General features: G+C 42.7%; 1 long non-coding RNA gene across 1 annotated transcript; it reads left to right on the top strand.

The window, feature by feature from the left end:
* The first annotated feature begins 4,854 nt into the window (after window positions 1-4,854).
* On the top strand, window positions 4,855-10,092 carry LOC306645442. Its single transcript, XR_013759653.1, has 4 exons — window positions 4,855-5,415; window positions 6,016-6,054; window positions 7,184-7,741; window positions 9,542-10,092. It is a non-coding gene; the product is annotated as an uncharacterized lncRNA (long non-coding RNA).
* Window positions 10,093-10,866: the final 774 nt, after the last annotated feature.

Below are 10,866 nucleotides of genomic sequence, written 5' to 3'. Positions count from 1 at the left end.
ATATTGCCTCATTTTTGTTTGAATTACCTTTGCATGATTACTACAGATGTTTTGAATTCTGAATGTTCTAAATGTATTTTCTTTTGTGTACATTGTTTGTATGAAGATTACTCAATTTTCTATTAAGGGTTTTATTATAAGTCTTCAATCAAGATAGTAAAAACTTTTTTTTTCCTTTAAGAAAGCACATTAAGCTTTAATATAGAAATATTTAGGTTACACTTAACTTGTGCTCAAGTAATAAAAAACGTTTGTTCTTTTTTGATCTCATACATTCTCTCCTAGGTATGGCCCATCTCCTGTACACTTAGAGCGACCTTTGGCTACGTGGCTGGCCTTGTTATTTCACCACTCTGGATATAGTGAAATAGAAAGCAATTTATGTACAAGAACAATTAATTAGAGCAAAAGGGAGAATATATTTCTTTATGAAGAGTCCACAAGCACTGTGCAGAAATGTGTGTGGTCAAAACCAAGCAGTTCCATTTATAGCACTGTTTTTCTATGTAGTTTCGACACAATGTGATTGTAGCTTTCTAAACTATGAAACCCCTGAGAGATTATACCTTCTAGTTGAAATAAGTATTTATAATAGATTGTGGCTTCAGATGCTGTTTGCTGCTTCTTAGACCTTTAAGAAACATTCTTAATGAACTTCATAGAATTCTGAGGACAGGTTTTTTTTTTCCTTTCAAGTTTTAAATTGCTTCATAATCTAAGAGAGTTCTCGTATAGCTGTACCATTTTCACATGCTTTCTGAGAGAAGTTGACAGTTTCCTCGGCCACTGAAGATGTTTCTCACGTAATCAAACAAGTTTATACATCTTGATCCTATTCTTTTTTTAACCACGTGTTTCTTTGGAGTTAAAATGTCTATGATAGCCTTATTGAAAACAGTCTTCAGTCCCTTCTGGGTTAAAGCTGAACATTCCACATAGCAGCATGCTCCTTTCTCTTTTGCTAGTTTCTGTCCTTGTTCCACACATACAGGTTTTCCTTTCATATCATTCAGTCTTGCTAAAGTTTTGGGGTCATCTCAGAGATCAATCTGAGTTCCCTAGCTTGACTCCCTTTTCACTTCCATAGTAATAGAACAGTTTTTTGGAGTGCATACAACCATTTCTGCCATTCATATCCCAAGAACCTTGTCAAGGGATGACTTTTTCAGGAGATGTTTACAGGAAAAATATTTGCCTGGATGTCATACTACATAATGCACTCCTGGCAAATCACTCTAGTCACAGAGCCAGTATCAACCAGTTACAAGATTATGGAGCTATTCAACTCAGCATAGTTCAGAAAGCCTAGGCTGCACACAAGACCCCAGAGCCCTTGACTGGTGAATGGGAATCGCTAAAAGCTCAAGGACGTGCGCCTGCGGAACCTTCGCAGGAGAAGTAAGAGGAACTGGCCTCAGGCAGCTGGAAAGGCGGTCTCCTGCACCTGGGGGCGGCCTACAACTGGGCCGAGTTAGCCCCCCACTGGCGCGCTGACTCAACCTGTCGCAGTGGAATGGTCAGTAAAGGATATTTTTGGCATAGGAAATAAACATTATCCTTTCTCATATCTTTTGTGTAAATCAGGTAGATATTCTCTTTTCTTGACTTCTGTAAGAAATAGTTTAAATATAATTTTCCTCATGATGTTTCTCTGAACAAAAACCTACCATGATGCATTCCTGCATATTAAGACTAACCTCCTCTGCCTGATTGTTAAGACCTTATGTAATTTGACTTTATCTTATCTCTCAGATTTACCTCATGCTGGCCCCTTTCTGATAACACTGTTCTCTAGGCTGGCTTATTTCTTGTTTGTAGTGCTCTTAACCCTAAGCTCTTTTCTGTTTCAATGCCTTTGCCTATTTTTATTTTTTTTCCAGGTTGGAATATCTTTTCTATGACTCCAAATTTGAGGCATTTGTTTTCCATACCCATTTTCTCCTTTTCTGGTCTTCTCTGGAAGTTCTGGTCTACACTACACCGCTTAACATTAAGTGATTCACTGTGCTTATGAGGGTTTGGACCTTCATGCTGACTGATCAAGGCAAACTCAGGTTGCAGGCTGGAGGGTTTGAATACCTCTCAGGCTGAAAGAGAAGAAATATCTAGGAATGAAGCAGTGGTTCAAATCCAGGGAGAAGGACCAAGCAGACGTGGGTTGGAGTGACTGAGCAAATGAGAAGCTGGAGATAGGCTGGAGCAGGCAGGGCCCAGTCAGGTGTGGATAAGCACGGGGAGGTGGCTATCGGACTTGATGTGGTCCCCTGGGCTAGGGACAGCTGTCGCTGCACATTGGAACCCCAACTGTGAGAGCAAAGCAAGGACATTCCTGAGAACTCTTACTCTATTCGTGCTACCTTATAGTCAGTGTTACCAGAAGCACAGGTGGATTCAGGCACTGTTCACAGCCAAGTAGAAGAGACTCGAGCTGGAAGCAGCGTAGGCAAAATACACTACTTCCCTGCTTATGGAATCCAGGAAACAGTCAACTGCCAAATGGCAGGCGACACGGCTGCAAGTTGGCCTCAGGAGCCACTGGATCCCTGGACTTGGATGCTGCCGAGGCTCTTTTTCACCCCGCTAACCTCGGCTTGATTTCTGCATTTGCATCTTCTCTCACTGTAGACAGTCCTCTCCGCGTGGTTGTATATGCAGCTACTAAAAGATCTGACGCTTGCATCTTCCAACCTCCACCACCACCGAAGAGACAGAACCTCTTCTTCCAAAAGAGAGAAACCCAAGCAAGAGCCCCGATTGGTCCACCTTGGTCAAGGGCTGAATCTTAATCAAGGTTGGCAGGGTAGACAAGGCCCCCAAAACACCAAGTCACATGGAGGGGGTGGGTGAGTAGATCTCAGGTGGAGGGAATTCTGGGTCAACAGTTCCATGGTTGTCCAATATGGTTCCATGGTTGTTCCATGGTGGCCCAGCAGCAACTGTGCCCACGGTAATGCTCATGACAGGCACATCAATCTACATGTCAGAAACCAGAAAAGAATTATAGCCTGCGCACCGCCCTCCCTGTTGTCAGAACGGTCAAAGAGTCTTTTTTAATGAGAATTGCTGAGGACTTGACAATTGTTGGAATAGCCTGTGACTCTGAATGCTGTCATTTTTTTCTGCTACATTAACCCGAGGACCTCCAGCTCCATTCGGACATCCAACAACCTTGACATTTCTCTGCTCTGCCAAGAACTGCTGATGACTTGCACTGTTATTGTGGCCTCAGTGACTGCAGAGTCGCTTCATTTCCCAGAGGGAGAAAGGTGAAGTCACCAAAGCCAGCAGGTTCCCAGCAACCTACCGCTGTGGAGGGAATGTTTATGGGGAGAAATGTAAGTAAAGGAGTCTAACGCTGTTTTAGAGGAAAGCCGTGAGCTCATCCCGGGAAGGTCAGTGGACTGGGGAGGCAGGCAGGAGAAGCTGGAGTATCCAGTGCCCAGCGCTGCCCATGTCTCCCCGAGCAGTAGGGGGCGCTAATGTCAGTAATTTATAAGATCATAAAGCAGATGGAGAGTCGGCTTTTAGGAAATAAGAGGAAGCAAAAAAACCTGTGAGGTATGGATGGTGGTGTGACCAAGACCTGAAAAAACATGTCTTGGTTCCCTTGTTCCATTTCTGCTTGTTCTGTCTTCTGCCAGCCCATCTGAACTTCCCAGCTGCACCCTTCCCTCTCTACCATCCGGTTGGTCTTTTCTCTGGCTTTCGACAGGACATATGCTTTTGGTGTCACATTGGTGAACTGTCCTTTGAACCATTTCCTTTTGTTACCTGTTCCAGAGGGTGGTTCATCCAGGGGATGCTAGGCAGCCGAGCTCCACATCCCTCCCTTGCACCTGGCTCCAAACTTATAGCTCAGCTCCTTTGGAGTGGAGCTGCTTTCTCCATGAGCCCTAATGGTCTCCACAGATCCTGATCTAGACTGTATTTGCATTGCCTGTTTACTCCCCTCTAGACAGAGCCTAGTCAACTCGTTTCTGGACCTGCAGACTCCAGCAGAGAACCTGGCACAGAGAAGGCTCAGACACATTTGTCATGGGGTTGGGGGACATCCTCTGTTGCCTGACTGTGGCCGGAGCCCTGCTTTCCTCTGCTCACCCCTTGGGTTTGGATTTGACTAATCTCCACATTCCTCTTCCTGTCCTCCTTCTCCATCTGCTTTTCTTTCTTTCCCTACCAATTGTGTAGTGGTTAAGAACATGAATCCTAAAATCAAACTCTCTGGTTTTAAATCCTGACTTCACTACTGACTAGCCCTGTGACTATTGATAAGTTACTTTACTGTTCTGTGTCTCATTTCCTCATCTGTCAAATGGTACTAACAATAGGACCAGCTTCTCCTTGATGTTAGTATGTGTGCAGTGCAGGCACCTTGGCTGTGGTTATTGTTCTCCACCTTCGCTATTAACTTCAGCAAGCGTCCTCTGACTTTGTTCCCTCTTGCATTCCTGGGCTAACCCCTGACCTGCCCTCTCCTTGCACTCAGTCCTCAGTCCTCGGTCTCATCGTCTGGTGCTCAGCCAAAGATTTGCAAATAACACATTTCTACCTGGTAACTCAGTTGTTGCCCAGAAATTCCCAGCCTCATGCTTTGTAAGAATCACCTTGCCTACTTCTGGTTCTTTCGTCAGGCCCAGTCCTGTCCCAAACCTTTCCCTTTCAACAGTCAGAGTGACTGTAAAGGAGCAAGGTTCATCTGCTTTACTGGACCAAACAAACGTTTTCAGTAAAGGCCTGGAAAGTAAATATTTCAGGATTTGCCAGCTGCAGAGGGTCTCTGTCATTCCTCTTGTTCCTCTTTTTCCTCTTTCTTCTTTATTCATCTTTACAATCCTTTAAAGTTGTAAACCCCACCCCAAACTGGACGGTTGTACTTAAAGAGGTTAGACGCTACATTTGGCACTCAGGCCATAGTCTGTGGATACCTGTGTTAGGTCACAAGTTCCAGGAAGGCTGTGTTCTAGCTGATATCCTGGCCATGATAGATCTTCTATGAGTACTTGTTGAATGAATGAATGAATAAAAGGATTCAATGAGTCCCTGGATTATCAATTTAAAAGAAAGTATCCCTATGTAGATTCTATAGTGAATAGCAGACCCCCGGAGAAGGAGCCCCTTAAGTGTTGTTCTGCTCTACCTGTATTACCCAAGGGCACAGGATCTTTCCGTGTGGCATGCCTCAACCTGAGTGCCCACCTCTAATTCCAGCCCCTTCTTTCAGCCAAGAACAGGATCTCCCTGCAGTCCCAGTTATGTAATTAACTCTGCCAGGGATGTACTGTTGAATGTTTAACAACCAGTTGCCCAACAAACAAGCAAATGGTCCCTGATTTGTAGCGTTTTCCTGTTTCCTTGTTGTAAATACTTTTGCCACGGTCAATGTCAAGCTACAAACATGAAGCCATTACACGTGAGGTAGGGAAGAGACCCCTAAACCATACCCTCTTCCCGGCTCACTCCTGCAGCCTGAAGGACCACACACTGCCTGGAGAAGCTTGAAAGGAATCTCGGTTCCCACCATTCCTGCCTCAGGACCGGGCTTCCTCTGTGTTGTGGTGCATTGGTACCATTATCTTGTTCTCTCAGACTTCCTGAATTTCAGCCTTTCCTGGCTTTGATCCCCAACCCCTGACTCTCATCTAACCCCTGGACTCCTTGGACCTTGCAGAACACAGATGGCCATGCACTTCCTGATCCACCCTGGCTTCCTGGCTCTCAGATACCTGACATGCTGCTGAGCACAGAGAAGAATAGACACTCTGCCTCCTGCAGGGTCTTCTGTTTTCTAGGCTGTGACCTGCCTGGCCACCCCTTCTGGTTCTCACAGCATACCTCTCTTGGCTGCAGAAGTTAACCCCTCTCCTACTGACTGGCATCTTAGTGCCCAGATCAGTCCCCCTTTTTCTGTCCATTACTCCTATCTGATTAGAACCATCTGTCTGTTTAACACATATATAATCTTTACTTTCACTGATTCATACAAAAAAATAATTACTGTGTACTTTTGTGTACCAGGATGTCCAGGCGCTGGGAACACATCAGTGAACAAACCAGGTAAGGATTCCCTGCCCTTGGGGGACTTAGAATGTGAAGACATACGCCAGACAATAGGCATAGTAAATCAGCAATATGTTATTCAGGAAGATCACAAGCATGACGAAGAAGCGTTTTCAGGGACAGGAGGTTGACCCTGCAGTAGGAGGCAAGTGGTTGGAGTGTCCTTATTGAGAGTGTGACATGGGAGCAGTCTTGAAAAGGTTTCATGAGTCCAGAACTTTGGTTCACAGCCTCAACACCTCCACCCAGCATCTGCTCAGCACCCACACCTGGTCACACAGGTGCACCTTGACTTCTGCTGGAGAACTTCCAGGGCGTTGTGCTTCCCACGGAAGGATCACTTCCAGTAAAAGGCGGAAAGTGCTGTGCTTGGTGTCAAAAACACGAGTTTACTTTTGTCTCTGTGGCCAGCTGGGGTGGCTCTCCGACCTGTGTCTTACTCCAGGTACACAGCGGTTGTCTTGAGGGCAGAGATTGAGTCTGTCTTGTTCCCCACTATAGCTGAATGCTTGCATCTTGCAAAGTGATGAGTGGCACAGCATAGGTACTTATTAATACAATACTTGGTAAATGAATGAATTCAAAGTTATATCTTTGGTTAGCTTATTAGCCCCATTGTCCTGGAAAGATTACTTAACCTTTCTGAATTATGTGTCCTCCAACTTAAAGACACACTGTTAAGGAATGATTTCTTGCTTCCTTAATAACTTGATTCCATCAACTAAGCCCATACAGTGTCTGTCATAACCTCTGATGGTGTGAGGTGTGTGTGTGTGTGTGTGTGTGTAGATGGGGTGTGTGTGCAGGTGGGGTGGGGGCTGGAGGAACCTGGGGCAGAGGAGTGGGCTCGGGTGTCAGGACTGAAAGGGCCTCTGGAGCACCAGGTCCAGAGCAGAGGCAGCTGTATTTAACAGCCGGGGCTGGGAAATGGCATCGCAGCATCCAGATAACAATGCAGAGTGAGGAATAAATGGAACATTAGCTGAGATTAAGAGAATAGTTCATGGTTCAAAAGCCCTTGCCTGACATTTCTCAGTTGAGACTCTTCTCTTTGGATGATGAGCAGGATGTTTCTTTTCTTTCTGGAATGCTGAGCCAAACTGAGCTGTCTTCTTGAACTCCCTAGCCACCTTGGATGTTAGTTCCCGTCCGAATCTGCTGATGTAGCCTGGGCTCAGGCTGAGTGGCAGCTGCCCTGAATTCCCTGGCTTTCCCAGCAGTCCTCAGGGTCTACTAAGCTGACTCTCCTGCCTCTTTGATTGCCTTCCATCTGGTCTCAGAGGTTTGCCTCTCATGAAGTCAGCAGTCTAGATGGGGAATCCCTGCCATCTCCCTGCGCATGGCAAGGGGTATCACTTGCTCATTCACTGGGAATACATCCATCACTTTCGTCAGCCACAGCAAGTGTAGACAATCGTTGAACACTGTTACACAGAAGGTCTCATTCTGACAAAATGGGCCAAGAGGTAGACATCTCTTTCCACCAGGTTCCTGGCTGGAAGCAGATGTTTTATGGAAGTCAGTCACCATCTAGAGAGTCGCCAACATGTGTTTTGGACTCACTGCACATCTGTCCTGTAATAGGGAGATGGCATTTCAGTGTAGCAAAGCTAATGATCTTCATCAGAATCTCTGATTATTTCATGAGGATTGACTCCTAGACGTGGCTTTATTTTTCCAAGGGGTAAGAATACTGAAGGTTTTTGACATATATTGCCATGTCGCTCTCCAAAAAGTTGTGCTAATTTACATGCCCCTCATTGCTATTGATTATGTCCACTTTATCTATCGAATTATTGCCAATACAAGGTAGTACTAGAATATTTTTAAAAATACAGTGGTGAGGTAAAAATGACATTTCTTTGATTAAATTGTCATTTTGTTATTAATGGCAAGGTTTAATATTTAGAAATTTTGGTTTGCCATGGGAACAACATATGGTATCATATGGGTCTGAAGGAAAAGTGACTGAATTTTGTTATTTATTTTTATATTTCAGTAAAGTGAAATTTATATTCATTATATAGTGTTGTGCTTTTTGACATATACATAGAATTGTGTAACCAGTGATACAATCGGAATTTAAAATGTTCTCACATTCCCTCAAACTCCCTCTTTGTACTCAAACTCTCTGCCAACCTTTGATCTCTGGCAATCACTGATCTGGACTGTGTACCTATATTTTTGTATTTTCCAGAATGATGTGTCTTAAATAGAGAAAAAAAATTAAATCAATTTTATCAGTATTTTCTTTAATACATTGTGCTTTTATTGTCCTACTAAAAACTCTTCCTAATCCAAGATCATGAATATTTTCTCCTATGGTTTTTTTCTTTCTTTCTTCCTTTTTTTTTTTTTTTTTTTTTTTTTTTGGTACCAGGGATTGAACCCAGGGGCATTTAACCACTGATCCACATCCCCAGCCCTTTTAAAAACTTTTTAATTTTGAAAAAGGGTCTCACTAAGTTGCTTAGGGCCTTCTAAGTTGCTGAGGCCAGCTTTGGACTTGCAATTCTCCTGCTCAGCCTCCTGAGATGCTGGGATTACAGGTTTGCATCACCATACCCAGCTCTCCTATGTTTTCTTCTGAAGGTTTTCTAATTTTACTTTTCACACTTAGGTCTATAATTCATTGTATTAAATTTTGTACAAGGTGTGGGTTGTAGATCGAAATTCATATTGCATGTCAGCATCCAAATGTTCCAACAACCTTTGCCAAAAAGTCTACCCTTTTTCTATTTAATTGTCTTTGCACCTATGTCAAATAATAAATTGATCATATGTGTGCTGGTATGTTTCTGGTCTCTTTATTCTGTTCCACTGACCTTTTTTATCTGCCCTATACCCAATATTACATTTTCTTGAGTAAGTCTTTATATTTGCCTATTCCAGAATGACATTTAAATGGAGTCATATAGTAAATAAAATTTGAGTCTAACTTCTTTCACTTAGAATAATGAATGCTTTGGAAAGAATAATGAATGCTTTGAAGATTCATCCAAGTCATTGTGTACTTCAATATTTTATTCCGTTTTATTGTTCAGTTCAATGTCATTGTATGGATGTACCAGAGTTTGCTTAACCACTCATTTCCTGTTTCTTATAAAAGTTGGTTTTGAAATTCTAGTTCCTTTGCCTTTAAAAAAAATCAGCTTGTAATTATCTGTAAAACTCACTCTATTGATTGGGAAAATGTTTAGTTTTTCATAAATCTACAGATAAATTTGGAGAGAAGTGGTGTGCTAACAATAGTGAGTCTTCCAATTCATGAACATGGTATATCTTTCCATTTATTTAATTATTTTAAAATTTCTTTTGTCAGTATTTTGTAGTTTTTAGTTAACACCCAAGTGTTTCATGCTTTGGAATTGTCCAAGGCACTGTTTTTCTTTTGTTAAACTTCAATTTCATATTTTTTGTTGCTAGTATAAAAAAATGCAGTTGATTCTTTGTTGACCTGATTCTGATTTTTCTTTCTTGGAAGCCACCTGCTATGTTGACATGTCCAGGATAGGCAGGTGGAGAGACCATGTGGAGAGAGGCCCTGGAAGATGAAAGTCCATGTGGCAGACAACTGATGTGTCCCAGCTGGTAGTCAGCACCAACTGCCAGACATTGGAGAAAAGACATCCTCATGTTCTAGCTCAGTGAATCTCCTAGCTGAAGGCAGCCACAGGAGCAAATCCAGCAGATATTACATGGAGCTGAGTAACTGCCCATATGAGCTCAGCCAACTAAAAAATTTTTGCAAAATAATACATCTTGGGGTTGTGGTTGTGGCTCAGTGGTGAAGCACTTGCCTAGCATGTGTGAGGCCCTGGGTTCTATCCTCAACACCACATAAAAAAAATTAAATAAAAGTATTGTGTCCTTCTACAACTAAAAATTAAAAAAAAAAAAACAAAAACTTTATTGTTTTAAACCATTAATTTTGGTTTGTCTTAGAATGATAGACAGTTCATATAAGGCTTAGCAACCATTGACTTTTCCAGTCCAGGACTCCATGGCCATGAGAACTGGGCTTGGATATTTCTTCCTGTGACTCCTTGCTGTAAGTCAGACTAAGGCCTGGGTCTCTAGAGGTAGCAACTGGCTCTCAAGTCGCAGTTCTTTCTTTTCCCCATCTCCTCCACAATGGTGTAGTCCCAATAGCCTATACCTTTGCTTGAACCCATGCTTGGCTTCATGAGAGGCCTATTCTAGCATCCTCGTGCTGACCCCTTGCTGTGGACTATCTGCCTGACTCCCTGGGTCCAAGAACAATGCTCTCTCTCTGCCATGATTGAAAGCCCCAGGAATGGTCATTTGCAGTGCATGTGTCCTACCTCCTGATGGAATATTTTCTCCCCTGTGGGGCCCATTTTACACTGCTAAAGTGAATCAGTATCCCTCAGTCTTGAAACTCCAATTTTAGTTTCAAGAACTGGTAGCTGTTTAAGCCTGACCTAGAACCTGTAGAGTGGTTTGATTTTATTACCTATTTAGAAAAATGCCTTGGAACCCTGGAGCAAAGACTAATTAGTTAAAAAAAAAAAAAATTAAGTCAGGGCAAACTTTCTAACCTGCTGTTACTAGTAATGCAAACAGGGACACTTTTCTAAACCTCTGTAAACTTTATTTTCTTCACTTGTAAACTGGGAATAATAATACTTGATTAGGTAATAGATGTGCATTGCTGGGCATCCTGTCTGACACATAAGCATTTGCTTAATATGGGTAATAATAATTAATATTGAAAGTCAGAGAGACAAGGGGCCCTTAGAGATTATTTACTCCAAAATCTTCAATTTTCAGTGAGGAAAAGTAAAG

This window comes from Sciurus vulgaris (assembly GCF_902686455.1).
Source record: "Sciurus vulgaris genome assembly, chromosome: 15".
Taxonomy (NCBI): domain Eukaryota; kingdom Metazoa; phylum Chordata; class Mammalia; order Rodentia; family Sciuridae; genus Sciurus; species Sciurus vulgaris.
The sequence above is the reverse complement of the archived record's forward strand: the minus strand, read 5'-3'. Positions and strand labels throughout refer to the sequence as shown.